The sequence below is a fragment of the Rhinolophus sinicus genome, linkage group LG05, assembly GCF_036562045.2.
Source record: "Rhinolophus sinicus isolate RSC01 linkage group LG05, ASM3656204v1, whole genome shotgun sequence".
NCBI lineage: Eukaryota > Metazoa > Chordata > Mammalia > Chiroptera > Rhinolophidae > Rhinolophus > Rhinolophus sinicus.
This window is the reverse complement of record NC_133755.1, coordinates 154,795,207-154,814,653: the sequence shown is the minus strand read 5'-3', so window position 1 is coordinate 154,814,653 and position 19,447 is coordinate 154,795,207.

The following is a 19,447-nucleotide window of genomic DNA, read 5'->3' as shown; positions in this document are numbered from 1 at the left end:
CCACCTGCAGCTAAAAGATGTAGCAATGATTGGCCGTGACCATCTCAGCTACACATGTTCTCACGTGCTGGGAGTATATGCTGTCGGGGTATCTGCAGTCACTCCAACAGTCTCCTTTGAGACTGGTGGGGGGGCTCTGAGGGATGGTGCTTGCTCACAGGACAGTTTATACCCCCAAGTTCTATTATAAGATGTGGTGACAGTAAGATATTATTCTGAGAAAGTGCCTTTTGAACTGCAAATCAAATACCTAGTGGTCCAGGGGGTAGGGGGACAGGACGTAATAACACAGTAAAACCATTAAGGACCATTAATACTTGAGGCAAAATAGGTTCCTTGTAGTCAGCAGAATTAAGAACATTTGTTGCCAAAAATGGAACAGAAGAATCAAGTTTTATGGGTGAATAAAAGTAAGTTTTGGGTCTAAGATGTTCCATATTGTGAAACCGTGAAGATGGAGAAGATGGGACAAGAGCACACGGGTGTCTGAAGGGAGAGCCTGATAGCCCTTGGCAGTGGATTCCAAATGCGACAGGAAACCGGAGACCAAAAGAAGCAGGTGAAAAATATAACCTGCCAACTGTCAACTGTATCTACAGGATGGCATGTCCCCATGTGACTGATTTATCAGTGACTATAAATGTATTAGAGAAACCTCTGAATTATCTCATTCCATTCTAGGATATTATTTCATCCTTATTTTCAGGGAGATAAACTTACTCACGTGGCATCCCTTCTGCTTTTCAGAAGAGCACTTTCAAGTAAATTTTCTTCTGATGTTTGGAATTTGCCTCAAAAACATAAGTATGTCATCTCATAACTAAACTTGACTCACCACAACTTTGTCTCTGATTTAAAAAAATAAAATTATGTGTATGTATGTATGTATGTATTCATCTCCTTACTCTGTATAAGATTTTCCCATCCTCTGCTGAATTGTGGGATGTTGCCTTTCCATTCACTGTCAGCTAATTAGTAGGGCAGCTGAAATTTCTAGCATGAAGAACAGTTAAACATCTGGAGGGAAGCGTTTTGCTTCATAATTTGGCTTCCAGCTCCTTTGAGATCTTAGTGTTTTATGATTTGGTTATGGTATGAAATCTTGCTCTATAAGTGTTTGAAAATAGGATTGAAATTTGACCGGTAGGTACATGAATTGTGTCTGACAATGCTTTTCCAGTGAGCAATGGAGGCATTTGAAGAAATTGAGCTGGATGCACTTACGAGTACGTGCTCTCTGTATGACTGGATAATGACAACAGACAAAAGGACTTGCTGTCCTGTAGCTACAATCCAGTGTTGTAACAGCTAAAGAAGCAGTCGTTTCTAATCCATTATATTAAAATGGGCTGCAATCAAGGCCTCCTGGTGTAGTCAGCCCACAGACACAGGTATTTTAAAAAGCTGGAAAACTAAGCAAGAGTACCAATATCACGAATTGTTTCTCCTCCTGCCACTTTTTCTGTGGGTGGCAATCAGTAGTGGATATTGTGGAGCAATTGACCTTTATATAAATGAATAAGCATTGATTGGTAAGAATTTTGCTTTTATTAAGCAGTAGGAATTGTGGCTTTCTATTTGGGTCAAGCTTGACGCAATTAGCGTTTTAGTTAGAAATAAGTCAGCTTTAATTAGCTGTTTGTCACTCTTGTTTGATGTCAGTAGAAATGGTCCCACTTTTGATTCACAGTTTCTAGTTCCGCCTTCAACCTACCCCCTATGGTCAGTTAAATTGGTTGGACTAAAACCTAGAACATTTAGTATTGGAAAATCACCTTAATAGTGAAAAGAGACTGTCATAGGCCAAGCACACAGGTCATTATACTATGGACTTCAGAAAACCATCTCCTTTGGTGGGAAGTGGCTACTCAGAAGCATCTGAGGTGTCCTTTTGTGGTCCCACAGTAGGTGGACAATAAAGTTGAACTGCACAAAACAGAGCCTGTTCCATTCCTGCCATCGAATCCCCAAATGCGGCAGGTTGCTTCCTTCCGCAATAGCCTCCCTGCAGCCCAAGTTATCAGCCTGCCCTGCGACACCGCTCCTCTTGCAGGCCCACTCAGTGCCCTAGATGATCTAGGGGGGTAAGTAAGGACCTGGTGGGGTCCAGAAGGCCAGCTGGCCTCTGACGCAGTGAACTCCTAGAGAGAAGAAACCCTCCTTAGTGATCTGTGCCTCCTCACCACACATGCGCACGCGTATACACACACACACACACACACACACACACACGCACCCTGCCCCAGGGCTTACTTCCTCACTGAGCACATTGAAGATACCTAATGCATCGTTATAAATTGACTGATAGATAAGATGGGCCAGGGAAGGTCTTCCTGACCCCCAGTATCACCCAAATTATCTGTCATATGAGAGAAATTCTGTAATAAGAGATCTAGTGTTTTGTGTTTAGGTGGTATTTTGAAAAAGCTCTTTAAATTTGAAATGATTTGAATGAAATAACACCAAGTCCTAAGCATTCATTATTAATATTTACTGAGTGTTACTATGTGCCCACACCAAACACTTTACAAATATTTAAATCTCATTCCTATTCCCCGAGGGTATTTGCTATTATCCCTATCTCATAAATGAGGAAACTTACTACTTTTCCCCAGGGGAATTTGTATAAGACCACATGAATAGTAAGTAGCCACATCCTAGCAGCCCAACTCCAAAGCCAGACTTCTAAACTTGACTCTAATTTATGAGTTCATTTAAACTGAGTACACAAGAAGTGACCCATGTTCCTGAGAAAGTAAGACAGGAAACATGTCAAGAGGGGAGAAGAGAAGCCTGGGCCATGCAGAGTGAGAGATCCAGGCAGGGAGGTCTGGGGCACCTATGGAAAGACTTAGGTGCAAGTAAAGGAAGGCCTCTGAAACAAGCCGCTGGTTCCTACTGGGACCTGTTTGATTTTTCACAACAGCCACGATGTGGAAATACCTAAGTGTCCATTGATAGATAAACAGATAAGGAAGATGTGCCATATATATATGAGATATATATGTTATATATATGTTTAATATATATAATAATACATATATACATATATATGTTATTCAGCCATTAAAAAAAAAGGAAATCCTGCCTTTTGCAATGTGGATGGACCCTGAGGGCATTATGCTAAGTAAAATAGACAGAGAAAAACAAATACTGCACATCCTCACCTATACACTGAATCTAAAGTAACCAAACTTATAGAAATAGAGAGTAGCATGATTGTTTCCAGGGGCCAGGGTTAGGGAGAATTGGGGCGATATTGGTTAAAGAGTACAAACTGTCAGCTATAAGATAAATTCTGAGGGTCTAGTGCACAACATGATTATAATCAATAATACTGTATTGTGTACTTGTTAAGAGAGTAGATCTTAAATATTATCACCACACATACACACAGATTGTAATTATGTGAGGGGATAGAGGTGGTAACTAACCTTATTGTAGTAATCATTTAGCAATATATACATGTATCTAATCATCACACTGTACCCCTTAAACTTACATGTGTTATATGTCAATAATAACTCAATAGAGCTGGAAAACAAAACAAAACTCCAAAGACATAGCTTGGTATTGCCAACTGGGATTGGTTCAGGTAGATTCTTTTGAGGTGCAAAAGGTCTGTGTATTAGTTTCCTACTGCTACTACAAGAAATACACAATTTTATCATCTTACAGTTCTGGAGGTCGGAAATCCTAAAATCAAGATTTTGGCAGGGCCCTGTTTCTTCTGGAGGCTCTAGAATCCATTTGTTTGCCTTTTCTAGCTTCTTAAGGATGCTTGCATTTCTTGACTCGTGGTCCCATTCACAAAGCAAGCAGTAGTATAGCATCTTCCATCTCTGTTTCAGCTTCTTTCATCACATGGCCTTTTTCTGACTTTGACCCTCTTATCTCCGTTTTAAAGGATTCTTGTTATTACACTGGACTCATTCTAATAATCTACCTGAAAGTAATCCATCTCGAGATCCTTCATACAAGATCCATATGCAAAGTTCCTTCTATTACGGTAACATTCACAGGTTCTGAGGATTTAGGATGTGGACATCTTTGGGGTGCCATTATTCAGTCTACCATAGTCAGTAAAAACCCAAAGTGCTATAAATCCACTGATTTACAAATCAGATTTTTGTCTGATTGGCAAAAATCAGATTGGAAATCATCTGTGTTGTTGAAAATGTGGAGAAATGAGAATTGTCCTATGCAACCAATAAGTAGTATAAAGAGGAATTATGATCAAAGTTTTAAAAACTTGTATTTGCTTTTAGCCAACAATTTTAAAAGCATACATTCCTCCGATTGTTCTGCTGTTTTAGGTGCAGTCTGCATGGAAGGGGAGGAAAAGGAGGGCATGACTTTCCTACCTCTCTCAGAAGGAACCTCATCGTTTCACCCCACTTCTCTCCATGACTTTGTGGCTTTGCTCCTTGTCCTCGCTACAGAGCAGCAGCATTTTTCCTGCAGTTCTGTCTGTCACTGTTCTTGTTCTATGTATATACGAGTATAAAATCTGTGGTTTTGAATGATGGCATTGAGGTATAGTGTTCTAATCTCATTTATCCCCTTTTCCCACTTTAAACTATGCAAATTAGAGCCCTGTTTTAACACTGCTCAGAGTCCATGTTCGGGTGTATCAGTCCGACTGTGTTTGCCTACAAGCAATAGAACATCTAAAACATAACCTAATCAGGACTTTGTTCTCCCCAACAAGGAGTCGGGGGCATGTTAGGCTGGACAAAAACTGAGAGCTGCCATCAGGGCCCAGATTTATACTGGCTGCTCCTGCTTCCTTTCAATGTGGCCTCATGGTGGCAAGCGTGGTAGTGCACCTCTTGCCTTTGAGTCTATGTCTCAGGTGGAAGGGAGGTGAGCTAAAGGACAGAAGAGAACGCCAGCTTGCTGTCTTTTCTATAACTTGTTCCTAAAACTCCTCTCAGTGATGTCTGCCTGAATCTGTCAGTCCAGATAGAGGAAAGCCTGGGAAGGCAAATTTTGTAGTTTTCTGGATTCCATAGTAGAGGAAAAGGAAAGGGGGATTGTGAACGGCTGTGGTAGCCAAACCATAGTGTCTGCACCAGCAGGCTCCAGACATGCTTTAGAGGCAACTTTGGTTCTTGTGTTTGACAAATCTTTGTCAAGATGGAGCTGCTCTGATGATGAATTCTGCCTGCATCATAGGTGTCCTGAAAAAGCTAATTTTTGATAATGATCGCCATAGTATCTAGAAATTTGTCAGAATTACAATTCAGTGAATTATGGACAAGTAGAGTATATTTATACCAGTACAGTATCCCTTAGATATCGTGGCATTACAGAAAACGGGGGGTGGGAGGTATTAAGAACAGGAAGATGTAGCCAAGATCATCCAGATTTACTCTTATTTCACAGTTGAGAGAAGAAACCAGAGCAGTGGTGACAGGTAGCCATATAGTGGGTAACACAAAGGGGCTGGCGTCCAGATCACCTTCTCTTGCCACGAGCCACATGAGGTCGGCCCACAAACCAGCATGTAGAACTGCCGGGCTTCGCTTCTTTCCCGAGGGCCCTGCCCAGGGAGCTACATAAACTGGTCTACACAACCTCAGTCTTTCTTTTCTTTCGTACCCAGAAAATCATTTCATGCAACTACTGCTATTTCAATCAACACATTCTATTTATATTTTTATAAATGCAAATTTGATTTTAAGGGGGAAAATTTCTAAGCTGGAAGTGAGGAAATTCCAGTGTTTGTATGTCCGAATGACAGCTAAAATATACTCCATAGACTGCATATCTACTTGTTAAAAATATAAATAGGAACATCTTGAGGTGAGTGTTTATTTTTAAATATTGATGATGCTAATATCGTCAGTGAACCACAAAATTAATATGGACAATTTTGCTAAATAATGTTGCCATAGTAACTGTACATTCAGGTTCTCATATGCTTAGAATTTTTTTTCATTCTAGTAACCTTTAGTACTAATTTTTTTTAAAAGAAAATGAAATTCAATGCCTGTATGATATACCATCGAGCTTTCTGTCAGATGGTAAACAAATAATCAAAGCAGTTCTCTGTTTTCTAAAATAATGCTCCAAGCAATGTCAAAGTACTAATTACTGCTTTGACACATTTTTTAAAAGCAAACAAATTTGAAAGTCAGTAATTTAAAATATGGCTGGAGTCTTTGATAAAAAATAAACTTGAAACTATACAAGTCAGTAAGACCAGTGCTGCTGTTGCGCTTGCTCGTAGTGTAGCGATGGAACCTGACTGTCTCCGGGCTTCGGTGTCCTCGTCTGTAAATGAGGCTGGTGGACTAGGCGAGCTCAGTCATGTGACGCTCACAGTCCGTGCTTCAAAGCCAATGTCTGGTTTGCACTGTCTTTTTGGTCCTGAGTACTGTTCTCATTGTATAAGACTAGGAAGCCGAGACTAAGAATTATGAGACAACTAATTGATTACAGGAATTAGACCTTTCATACTTAGGGGGAGGAGGTGGGCAGTGGGGGAATCTGTGGTCTCATAAGGAAGTTGGAGGATCAGTGAAGTAACTGCCATGTCAAGTTGAGAAGCCAAACACATGCAGCCGTGGAAGGGGGAGCTGCTGAAAAAGTCTGTAGTGGCCCACAACCAAGTGTCTAGAGATGGACTGAGGGCCACTTTTGGTCAGCAGGGTCAGAAGTCAGTAAAAATGGCTGAAAGAGAAGCAGAGGAGAGGAAGCTGAAAAGGGAACCTGCTGGCATCTCTGACCACAGGACCTTCAGAAAGGGATACGGCTGCTTCACTGCCTCCCAAATCTTGCACAAGGTTCTCTGTGGGCCAGTTCTAACCGGGAACCACTCAACAGTGAGAATTCCAAATGCAGCTTAATTAAGTCGGTCACAGAACAATTTAATGCAAACACAACCCAACAATGTGGTGCGATCTTTGTTCTAATTCCCTCAACTATGTGTTCAATCCTTCTACATTCTGTACATCTTTGTAAATACTCTCAAATCCTTGATGCAGAAAGGTAGGTTACAAGTATGAAAACATCTGAGGGTTTAGGGACAATCTTAAAGTGAAGGTTTGGTCTACAATTGACCTCACTGGCTGCTCACACCAGCCCCTCCCTCCTCACAGATGCCCCAGCTGTGGGAGGAAGAATAAGTAGGAGGTTTTGAAGAAATGGCACACACAGCCAGAAGGGCAGAGGAGGCAGTGGGAGGAAGTAGTAGGTGGAGAGACAGGATAGAGAAAGACAAGAGAAATGAGTTTGGCAGAAGGGAATAGGAGGTAACAGAGAAATAGGGTTTGGAAGAAGCAAGAACAATGAAAGTTGGAGAAACAACCCTAAATATACATCTGGCTGATCATAAGAATTACCTTGGGAATTTTTGTTTTTCATTACAATGATATATTTTATACATCCCCAGGAATAGATTCCACATATTTAAAGATTGATGCATTATAATATAGCAAATACCCACTACCCAACTTAATAAAAATAATATTGCCCATTGTTAAGCTTCCTGAGTGCCAGTCTCAGACTGCCTCTCATGCCCAGGGAAAGTAGCCTCTATCCTGACCTAAGAGCCCAGAAATGTGAGGTGGTTTCTTCAAAGAAATGAAAAGGAGAGTAAATGGCATAGGTGAAAGGAGGGTGGAGAGGGTTTCACTGAGTAACTTTCCTTTCTCAAGAGAAACATCAGGAGATTTCTGTGTACTCTGACCATAACCCAGATCCTCAGGGCTTCAGAGGCCACCTGGGTGGTCTCTGGCCATGTTGATAAGGTGTGAGTGGGCTGGCGGGCATTATAGTTCTTACTCGGAGTCCAGTAGATTATATTTCAATGTCTTTTGCATTTTCCCCCCAGGTAAATTCTAATGCTATGGTTATTACACTTAAGCTAGAAGAGTTACCTTATCTGCAAATAGGTGCTTTCTACAAATAAGAGGCATTAACTGAGATAGTTCTTGTATATGGAAATTCAGTATTTAATAGTCCCACAGAAAGCTGTTATTTTGTAAATGATAAATTAGCAGAACCTTTCAATAAAGAGGGGTATTGTTCCTTTGCCTTTTCTGGGACTTCTAGATTGGTCTCTTTGGGTCCTTTTAGCTTTGTCGGTTCTAAGCAGCCAATAAATAGAAGTAAATCATAAGAAAGGACATTCTAAGCAGGTGAGGAGGAAGCACACAGCAGAGAGAAGAAAGGTGGAGGGAGCTGAGGCTGCCCCTCCTTGAGGAAAGGATTTTCCAATTTTAAATCCTTCCCTGTTTGTTACAGTTTGCCTGGCACAGAACCGTTTGTTGAATTGTTGCGTTGAAATGAGATAGTCATAATTGGTCAGCAAAGCTTCCACAGCTTTCTGGTTTAACCATCTTTTCTATCATCTACTTTGATTCCAACTCCACTGTTTCAGAACTGCTAGCGGAATTGAAATCCACAGAGAAATCTCTCCAGCAGAAATGTGTCTGCCAAATTCAGCAGTGACTCAAGAGTGGCCACATAGCAGCCAATCATCGTCCTTTAAGCCTGTGATTATAATTGCCTCTAAAAGGTCAGAGATGAGTCAGCATTTTCCCTCCTGTATCTCTGTACCCAGGTTGTCTTGATGCCGTACAGTAATGTTCTGAGACCGAGCCCACATGGTGGGGAAGGTGGTGAGGAGGCACCTCGAACAGGCTTGGCTCATGGGGAAACTACAAACTAAAGGCAGATTGTGCTGCACTTTGGCCCCAGGTCTCATTAGGTCAGTGTGGCATAGGGCAGGTTTTCTCAGCCTTAGCACTATTGTTAGTTTTGAATAGATCATTCTTTGTTGTTGGGGACAAGCCTGTGCATGGTGGCATGTCCAGCAGCACCTCTGACCTCTACCCACCAGATGCCAGTAGCGCCTTCCCCCCAGGTGTGAGAGTCAAAAAATACCTCCAGACATTGTCAGATGTTCCCTGGGGGCAAATTCACTCCAGTTGAGAACGGCTGTTATAGAAAATGTGTCTATAATTTTTCTCAAAATATTATTCTAAACCACTTGTAACAGAAACACCTGGTATGCTCATTAAAGTAGAGTCCTAGAGGCCGTTGCAGAATTACTGGAATCACTGGGATGATAGCATTTGCATGTTTGATGAGCACCCTGAGAAATTCTGAAATACCTGGAGTTTGCAATGCATGGCTTTCCCTGGGTGCTATGTGCCTGGTTAATTTTGGGAAGGGGCTTATGCTATCAGAGTTCTGGGTGTGGTTATAGGGAGTGTGGCACACAGACATTCCCCTGGGCATTGGAGGAAAGCAGCTGCCTGATAAGATGAGGAAGAACTGAAAGAAGAACAAAGACTAAACATGAACAGAGCCTCCCTTAAAACTTCCCTTAAGACTGACTACCGGTCACAACAGATAACATTTGTAATGTACCGTCCACACATTTAATGGGCCTAACCTTATGTAATCTTCCCAACAGCCCTATGTAGGAGGAAGGCACTCATCATTACTCTCCATTGCAGATGGGAAAACTCAAGTTTAGAGGCAGAACCATAACCTGAATGCAGGTCTCTCTTCTCTAACGCCTGTTCTTACCATTCCATGATGGGCTGCCTGGCTGCCAAAGAATTCAGTTTGAAAATACTCTCTAGGGGACAAAGGTTCACATGCTTCTGTAGATTGAGCAGTTAATCTTTTACACAAGAATGGCTTTTGATTTGGTTCACAATTTGGGCTTCTATTGTATCAGCATAGTATCCGTCTGCTATCTCAGTGGGCAATTGGGTAAAGAAGCAGAGCTGTCTCAAGGGTAGGGATGGGGGGGAAACGTGGATAGAGTAGCTGGACCATCCCCCAGGGGGCCTGCAGGAGTAAAGAACCTAGACCCCCAGGGACTAGGGGACAAGAGGCAGTTCTCCCAACTGAAGCAAATGTAGACCAGAGACCTTTAAACAGTTCAGAGCCATCCGATTTCTTTCTCTATACTCTGCCCTTCTGCTGCATACTCCCTTTCGCGCCTTTTTTTCCCCCTAAGGCAGTCTCTTTCATCTGAATTCACTCACTTAAAAATAAAAGCGAGGTGAGGAGAATAACTTCAAGTGATTTTTCCAACTCCGCATTCCTGCAGGGAAGACAGAGGCTCCAGGGCTTTGCAGAGACCCCAGAGGGGTCTGAGTCACCGTGGGGGAGAGAGAAGGTCAGGGCTGGAGAGAAGGTGGCTTCTGAATAGAAGACGCTGCAAGCTTGCTTTATTTAAAGCAGGGGTAACGGGGGCGGGGGACAGAAGTACATGGTATTCTGATGGAACCACAGTCTTAATTAAAATCCGATCACATTAACATTAGAATTTATTTGTATTGGTCTACTCTGTACTTCCACAATTCTGTTACCTGTTGTCTTTAACATCTTTTATTTGCTTTCTTCTTTTTTTCTCTAGAAAACATGGTGCCTTTAGAGGCAGCATCTAAGGTCATGACAATGCCTGTGACTTTACTGCTGCTGGCACATTGTATTTGTTTGTGGTCCCCCCAGATTCAGGTTCCCCAAGTCACATAGAAAATGCCAATCACAACATAAAATTGAGCTGTAGTTTGTCTTCAAAACACAGTCAGGCCTGTACAGTGGGACATGCCCCCGAGAGGGCCAGCACTTGGCCTCAGGCCTGGCCATAGACAGAGTTACCAGAGAATGGGGTCACCCTACCACTCCTTTCCCTTTCTGCTCAAAGTCATCCTGTGAGCCACCTGCAAATCCAAAATGCTGTCACTGAGGGCTTTTCTGTACTTGCATCAGGTTGCTGCACGTTTGTTCATCCCTTGAAGAGAACTGGCTATAAGTGAGCCACTTAACACCTGTTTTTCCTGTGCAGAAGGCAAGTCCGTGGGGAGGGAAAGGCTTTCATTCAAAAACAAACCATTGTGCCATGTACTTTATAAGAACTCCACTCCAACAACTGGTACGTGTCTTTGTGACCCTGTATTTGAGACAAAGAAATAAGCCATTACACAATAAGAAAAATACTTAACGTTGAGTAGGGATAAAAGAAGTAGAACTTCCTTTGCTCCCACCCAAAGAGATTCATTTTCCACATACATACAAAAACACAACTGAACGAGTGATGTCAGGAAACCCAGATTTCCGTTCACCCAGTAGAGAGCAACCGCTACCAGGAACCCTGCCTCTGTAGCTTAGTTTCATAAAATCATTTGGTTTTAAAGAATCACATCAATCATGTCTATTTTAAAGGCTTCCCCAGGGGAGTGGCCACTCTCTGAATAGCCACCTCAAGGATAGAGTGCTCTCTTTAGGAGAACTGAACTAATTACATTCATGTCTAATTCGAATGATTCCTTTTATCATGATGACAGTGGACTTTGAAATCAGTTTGAGATTCTTTGGGGATTTTCCTCAATAGGAGCACAAAAGCATGACAGAGAAGCACACCTAACTACTGTGTCCCAATGCTGGCAATGTTTTTTGTTCCCATCCTCCCCTCCTTTTATATTGAAAGCATTAAAAGAAATAAATAGAACAACTTGTTGAGTTTCAAATTTTGAAGGAAGTAACAGGGACTTAATGGGATTTATTCTGTTTGGTCACATTTTCATATCTGGAGATACCCACCGTCTCTGAATTAAGGAATATAGTAGAAATAGTTTAAAAGTTTAGATATGTGCATTCTCAGAGAGTGCTTTATTTTTAAAACTGTGCCTTTTGCCTGGAAATAAGGTTTTTTCCTTCCATCTTCTTGCACTGTATCCTCTGAGCACACGGTGTGTAAAGACCCCCTTCTGGGTGCTCAGCTTCCCTAAACCTTGTCTCCTCTGCAAGTACCAGGCACCAGATACGATCTCTTCTGAACTTAGTGGGGGCAGCTCTCATTACAGGACAGGATAAGAGTCCCAGTGCCCACAGCTGTGTGGCCCTACTAAGCGGCCAGTCTGGAATTGATGACTTCACTCTCCTCACACTTCTCCCTCTCTGTCCCGCCACACGTTTCCCTGCTTCCTGTCCCACAGATGATAGCAACAGGTTTCTAACAGGGCAATGTGCCATTCTGAGGTACCATTCCAATCCTTGGCAAGGGGAAAAGATCAGGCCAGGTTTTGTACATGGGCTGAATGGAAGATGCCTACATGGCATGATTTTTTTAAAAAGCCTAGAAGAGCTAGCATTTTAGTTTTTTAGTCTATGGGTTAATCAGATATTTTAGAAGATACACAAGATGAAAAGAACTTGAAGAACTGTGACAGGGATACAAACACTCATTAATTCAAGGGCCGAGAGCCTATAATTTTGCCCCAGGCCATCTTTCAGAAAAGGCTTTCTTCCACCATAGAATCCACGGAGGTGTAAGACCATCTGCACACATCCATTGTTCCGGTGACTCTTTCTAGGAAATCTTGGTATCTGCTAAAATATTTATTACTTCTGATGAAGACAGAAAAATCAGAGTCTTTTCCTCACGTATAATTCACTCTGGAATTTTATTAATTTTAATGAAATTCAGAAACTTTAATGTCAGTTGAACTGGATTGATACCTCTTGTGAAGAATACATAAGGTTATATTTTATACTTATTTTCTTTTTTCCTTGAGGGAGTTATAGCTAGACCTCCTCAGTCTATTTCTATGTAAATACGGTAATGATGTATTATGTATGCTTAAAGTTATGAAAATTTGATGTAACCAGGAGCTTCTTTAGTGAGCAAAAACCCTTTGGACCTTGAATCCTGGTAACCTGGAACCAAAACACAGGTTGACTCAGAACACCTTTGTAACTCAATTGTCTGAATACAGATTAATAGTTGGAAGTGGTGAACAGCTTTTTCTAACATCAACAAAGACAGATTTATGACTAAGGCTTAACATTTCAGGATTACTCTGCCATCCCACCTATCAGGCCAGCCTGTGCTGTAGCACAAAAATAAATATTACAGTTGCCACGGAAACTGAGATCACCTTGGAGATGATTAATACCAGCAAGGCTCACAGTGGAGTCGCCATCATATCATCGGCCCAATTAATCGTGATAGAACAAAGAGCAGCAAACACTTTTATGATGAACATTAACCCAGATCCTCTTTTCCAGATCATGTAAGAGTTATCGTGGAGTTTTTTTCTCTGTGAGTGAAGAAGGCTGTTAGTAAATCATTTTCATTTACTGAACAACTTTTTATTAGCTCAATTGTAGGATGTGTTGAATGACTTGTTCAGGAGGCAGAAAGGAAGGTTTGAAGATGAAACTCCGCCTCGTAAAAGAAAACTTAACAAGCATGTTTTTTTTCTGTTTTGTTTTGTTTTTTTCCTATTATTTTTGCCTTTTGCTATGAATCTTTTGAGACTCTGGTATCTCTAGAGGATTATAATCTTTGAGGTTTTAAATGTTTGTGGTGTTTACAGAGCTGTCCTTGCTTGAGGGAGCTTTGCCAAACCATTAAATACATGATGATGTTATCAAGAAAGTCTGTTATTGGACAGGAAGAAATTATTATTGTTGAAACAAAAGCATTCTTAATGGAATGCTGAGACAATAAAAAATCTGTTACCTGGCATGGTTGGTTGGAGATTAGGCTATCCTGGCTTTAAAAGACAATAAAACCATTATCAACAAAGTGACTGTTCTAGTTACATATCTTACTCAGAAATGTTAGTATCTGAAGGAGACATAATAGAAATAGTTATATATTTTCAGGTAAAGAGGATTACATTATGAAAATGTTATTAAAAATTGATGTCAAAGATGACTGTTATGAGGCCTATAATTTATTTTATAATAAATATTTCCTCCTGTACAAAATGGTATGACTATAGATGTATTAATAATGATGAGTAACATGGATTCTGTAGCAGAAAATCCCAGAACTCTCAGAGGTGTAATTCTATAAAAATTATTTCTCAGTTCCAACACAGTCCAATTTCAATAGCCCACTGAACAACTTAACATCACAAAAAGAGACCTCAGATCTCATGTGCCTCCTTAGGAAAATCCAATGAGAAGTACACAATACCATCTACAAAATGCTCTTGCCCAGAAACTTCACTAATCATATAAACCTACACAGGATATATTGGGTAGAGAAACTTGTCAAACAACACCAGAGGGATGCAGTTAGTGAAATCTGGAATGTGGAACATGATAGAGGACAAATAGTCTGGTTTCTTCAACAAAGAAGTTGCAAGAAAATTAAAAAAGGAAGAGGAACCTAAAGATTAAAAGAAAATTAAGACACTTATAAATCAATTGTAATGTGTAGATCTTAGTTGTATTCTGATTTGAAGAAAGGAACAGAAAAAAATTATGAAACAATTGGGGAAACTTTAATGCCAGGTGAGTATTTGATAATATTAAGAAATTAATGTTATTTTTGGTGTAGTAAAGGAGAACTCACCTGGGTGGTGAACACACAATGGGATATATAGATAATGTATTACAGAAGTGTACACTTGAAACCTATGTAATTTCACTGACCATTGTCACCCCAATAAATTTTAATTAAAAAAATATGAGTTTCCATTGCTAAAATTAGTAGCTTTCTAAAAGCAAAATGGCCTTGACAGATAAGCTTCCACTTGTGAAATCTGTGGTATTCGTGACAAGAGAATTGGCTAAAATGTTTCGGAGTTATCCCTATGCTTGTATAAATAGGTTTCGAAGTCCTGGAATCCCTTTTATTTCATTCTTCATCTTGCATCCTTGGGGATAGTGCCTGAGGTTTTATTCCTAAATTGTCCTACATCCAGATATTGGTTCAGAGGATTTCGTTGCATCTGCTCGTTTCTGAATAGCTGAATCCTGATTCTAGATCTGAAAGTATATTTCTGGGACCTCCAGGGGCCCTCAAGACTTGAAAGAGTTTCGTGATGTTAAAATTATTTTCCTAACAATAAGGTTATGTTTGCTTTCCTCGAATCTCATTCTTTCAGGAATGTACAGTGGAGTTTTCCTGAGGCTACATGCTATGTGAAAACATCATTGCTCTAACAGCTAATTGGATGTGTGTTTATTTTTAAAAAGTTTATTTTCCAATACAATAAATACCCATCGATATAAAACAGAAGAAAATCTCTTTGGAGTTTTCAACAAATCTTAAGAGTGTAAAGGGATCTTAAGCCCAAAAAGTTTGAGTACCACTACTTTGATTGTTATCATGTCATTTTTGAATGAAACTGCCATGCAGGATATAGATTGGGTTCAGGACGTACTACCCCAAAATACGGCACCTTGGCATATTGAGTATCTTACTTACGCTGGAGAAGTTAGCAGGAAGGTCATTCTGACCTCCCCTCACACTTGCCCTTCTTCCCCTGAAAGCAGGAGATCAGTTTCCCATGTGAAAGGTACCTCCCATGTGAAGGGAGACATCCTTATTAACAGAAAAGGGAATTTAGGGCAGAGAAGGCTGTATAAACACATGTTATTACCATTTCATCATGTACTACCTATAACCCAAACCTCTGTGTCTTGTCAATTCTTTACAAATTTATTGTTTCTTTGTGTAAAAGGCATAAATACTACCTGTTCTGGTCACTTCTTCAGGTCTTTAGTTTCTTATGAAGGCTCCCATGTACATACAAATTTAATAAAATTTGTATGCTTTTCTCCTGTTAATCTGTCTTTGTCAGTTTCATTTTTAGACCCAGCCAGAGACTCTAAGAGGTTTAAGGAAAACATTTTCCTCCCCTGCAGTGTAATAGGAGCATATACAAGTACATTTTTGGAGAATTAGAACTTTATCAAGCTTGCAAAACAAACTGGTTTTCTCCTATTTGCTAATAAATGTCTTTATTGTCACAGAATTTGGTAGGAGACTTGCCTTCATTATAATCTGGTAGCAAGGTAAGAGCCTAGCTACACTGATCTGTAATTATTGGTGAGTATTGTAATCAATCAAGAAGAACTTAATGGTTATGTGTGCCTGCATTGGCTTAGGTCAGTTTGTATCAGTAATGAAAACCATAAAGCATATATGCTCAGGAGACTTGTAATAGAGGGTTAGGAAGTTGGGAGAGGAATGAGGCTAAACGAGGAGAACATAGAATGGAATCCAATTCAGGCCGAGAGGAGAGGAGGAGGAGTTGGGTGGAGGGCTGGTGTAGGAGGAATGTGAAGGACCTAGGTGGAGAGAGGTTCTAGGTCCTACAAAAAGCAGGTGATGTGGACTCAGGTTCCTGCATTCCCAGCAGTGAAATAGTTCTCTGGCAGCTAAGCCAAACCCGCTTTCCCCTTCTTGAGAAAGGAGTTTCCAGAAGAACAGTAGAGCCTGCAGAAGCATAAATCCCCCATGCCCCACCTGCTTGGGAAGAGAACCAAGATATTCAGTCCATGTTTAGAGATAAAAGGCTTAAAATCAAAATGGAATCAAGTAATCAATTAACAAGCATGAATGATCATTTTAGATCTTTTCCTCTTGGGAGCTCAGGGAGTGGACGAAGTTGCTCCCAAAGGGCCGTGTGGAGAAATAGGATGAGTTGAGTAGTGAATTCTGAACTGCAAAGAGCCGTATACTAAAAATTTCATTAGGGGTCTTCTCTGGGTGGGGTCAAGTACACCTCCTTGCCTGGGTGCTTTTTCAAGTGTAGCTGAGAATACGCGCCACTGTTTCTCAAGCTTTGAGAAGACTTTTTCTTTTTAAGTAATAATTTTAGTTCTGAGAAGATCTACCACTGGAAAAGCAAGAAAGTTAGAATATACTCAAATCCATTCACTTATAGGTGATATTACTTAATAATTTTTGAATTTCTGGATCATCTCGGAAACAGTCTTTTCAAAACTGTTTGCCGTTGGTCTTCCTGGCCTCATCCAACCTCTTTATTCTGTGTCCACTGTTTCCACATTGTCATTCCTCTTGTTGTGAGCAGAAGCGGTGCATCTGCAGGCCAGAGGACGCCCGAGAGGCAGAGAGTGACCAGGCCAGAATGGATGGTTCGTGTTCAGAGCGGTGTGTGCTAGAGGTCATGGCACAGTGGTTGTGTCCATGCATGAAAGGGGGATTTGGTTATGTGAGCTTTGTACGCTGTGTAAAGTACGGGCCGTGTCTGATTTGGCTTTGTTTTTGCAGCACCTAACTCAATGCCTAGTATGCAATGAGCTCTCAAAAAGTGATGGTTACAGTGGCCGTCTAAGGTGGGATCATGGGGGATATTTCACTTTCTAAGTTATACAGGTCCATTTTGTTGAGATGTGTTTATTTTTATAGTGACCACACATTATTTCTATAACTGGTAATGTCATGCAAATAATTCTAAATGTGTGAATCATAACTGAAGAAAGTTCTGAGAGCAAAGGTGAAGTAGTAGCTTGGAGTGTCAAATTGAAAGGAAAATCATAGACATGGTTGAGAGACTAGACAAGGAACAGTTAATGGCAAGAAAAGCAAGAGAGGGAGATGTGAAAGACATAGCTCTGCTAAGAATCGGTGTCCATTGTCCAAATGAGGCAGTCTCCAGCAACGCCCTGGGGGACTGGAGGGAGAAGAGAGTAACAAGAGATCGATTGCGTAGGGGCCTGCCCAGGTGGGAAGCCATTGCAAGGCTTGAGACAAGAGACATGATTGATCTGGCTGCTATGTTAAGAATAGACCACATGGAAGCAAGGATAGAAGTAGGAGACTAGTCAGGTGGTTATTTCAGAATTCCAGGTGAGGTATGATGATGGACTGAATCAGTGGAAATGGTAAGAAATGTTAGGTTTGTGGATATATTTTGAAGGCAGAGCTAATAGCATTTGCTGAAAGATATCATGTGGGATGTGAAAAAAAGTCTGGAGTCAATAATGATGCTAAGGTTTTGGGCGGAGCAACAGGAATGACTGAATTGCCCTCAACTGAGAAGGGCAATACTACAGATGGACCAGGTATAGAGGGAAAGATTTGACTTCATTTGTCTATTAGACAGCCACTTGGAAAAGACATGAGTCTGAAATAAAGGAAAGAGTTTGGGAATCATGGGCATTAGATAGTTTTAAAAGCCAGCATAAGATGGAATGTTATTCAGCCATAAAAAGGAAAGAAATCTTGCCATTTATGACAACATGGAGGGAACTCAAGGGCATTGTGTTAAGTGAAATAAGTTGGAGAAAAACAAATACCATTATGAGTCCTTTTATATATAGAATCTAAAAAGAAACAAAAATGAAAAACAAAAACAAGCTCAAAGCTCATAGATACAGAGAACAGAGGCAGGTGGTGGTGGATGAGAGAAGTAAAAATTAAAAAGAAAAAAATCAAAGATTGCAATGAATAGTGAGAGGCTGCCTAATAAAATTGCTGTTCTGACTCATCATGGAGAAATACAAAAACTTCTTCTCTTTCTGTCCCTCTTCTACCATCTCCCCTTTTCGCTTAGGTCACACTGGCAGTGGATGTATAGCGGTTAACTAAAATTATTTCATTAAAGGAAAAAAACAGGCTGCTTTTTAAAGTAAGCCACAAGAGGGATATTTGATTAAGTTATTAAATAAATAATTTTTATATTACCATAAACAGTGTATGAGTTTCAGTTGCTCTACTTCCTCATCAACACTTTTTATTTTCTGTCGTTTTGATTATATTCTAATGGGTGTGGTGTTTCACTGTGGTTTTGATATGTAGTTCCTTGATGACTGATGTTGAACATTTTTTCAGATTATTCACCATTTCCATATCTTCTCTTGTGAAGTGTCTTTTCAAATCTTTTGCAAAATTTTAATAGGTTGCTTATCTTATTATTGAGTTGTAGGAGCAGTTTATAAAGAAAATATAAAATAAAATACTAGCCATTGGATCACCAAGTGAGTGAGGGTAGATACAGAAGAAAGGAGAATCAAAGACTGAATCCTAGAGTACTCCAGTGTTAAGTGAAGATAGGTGAAAACCAGCCATGGAGACTAAGACAGGACTAGTGAAGGAGGAAAAAAAAAACAGAAAAAAACAAAACAAAACAAAACAAAAGACCAGGAGGCTGTGGCGTCCTGGAAACCAAGGATATGGGAGAGAAAAACAAAGGAAGCTGGTAAATTAAGTAAGATGATTACTGAAAATCAAATATTTTCCCATTTTCCTTGCTATTGCCTTCATCCAAGTCCAATTACTCTTTTTCTCCTTGCTTCGAATAGTCCCCAAAACACTCTGAAGATCACCACCAAGTTTGTATTCCTAGAAAACTTCTCTGAATGTATTTCTCTTATGCTTAGGAGGTCTCACCACTACCCTAAGACCCAATTTCTTTGCCTGGTTTTTCAAGTTACTGTTAATCTGAACTCCATGTTCCTTTCAATGGATCTTCTGTTTCTCTCCAATTCAAACTCAGTACTCTTGGCTAGCCACGTGGCCAGCAGGCTTTACTTTTCCTGATTCTAGGTCTTCACCGTGGCAGCTCTTGTCCCATTCATCTGGTATCCCCTGTTATTTCACACATATAACAGTTCATGAAGAGTAAGTTCCTATTTCAGGTTTACATCTAGGAAATGAAAGTAATCTGCAAGCTAAGGTAACGGGATTCCTAGAAGACTAGAGAAT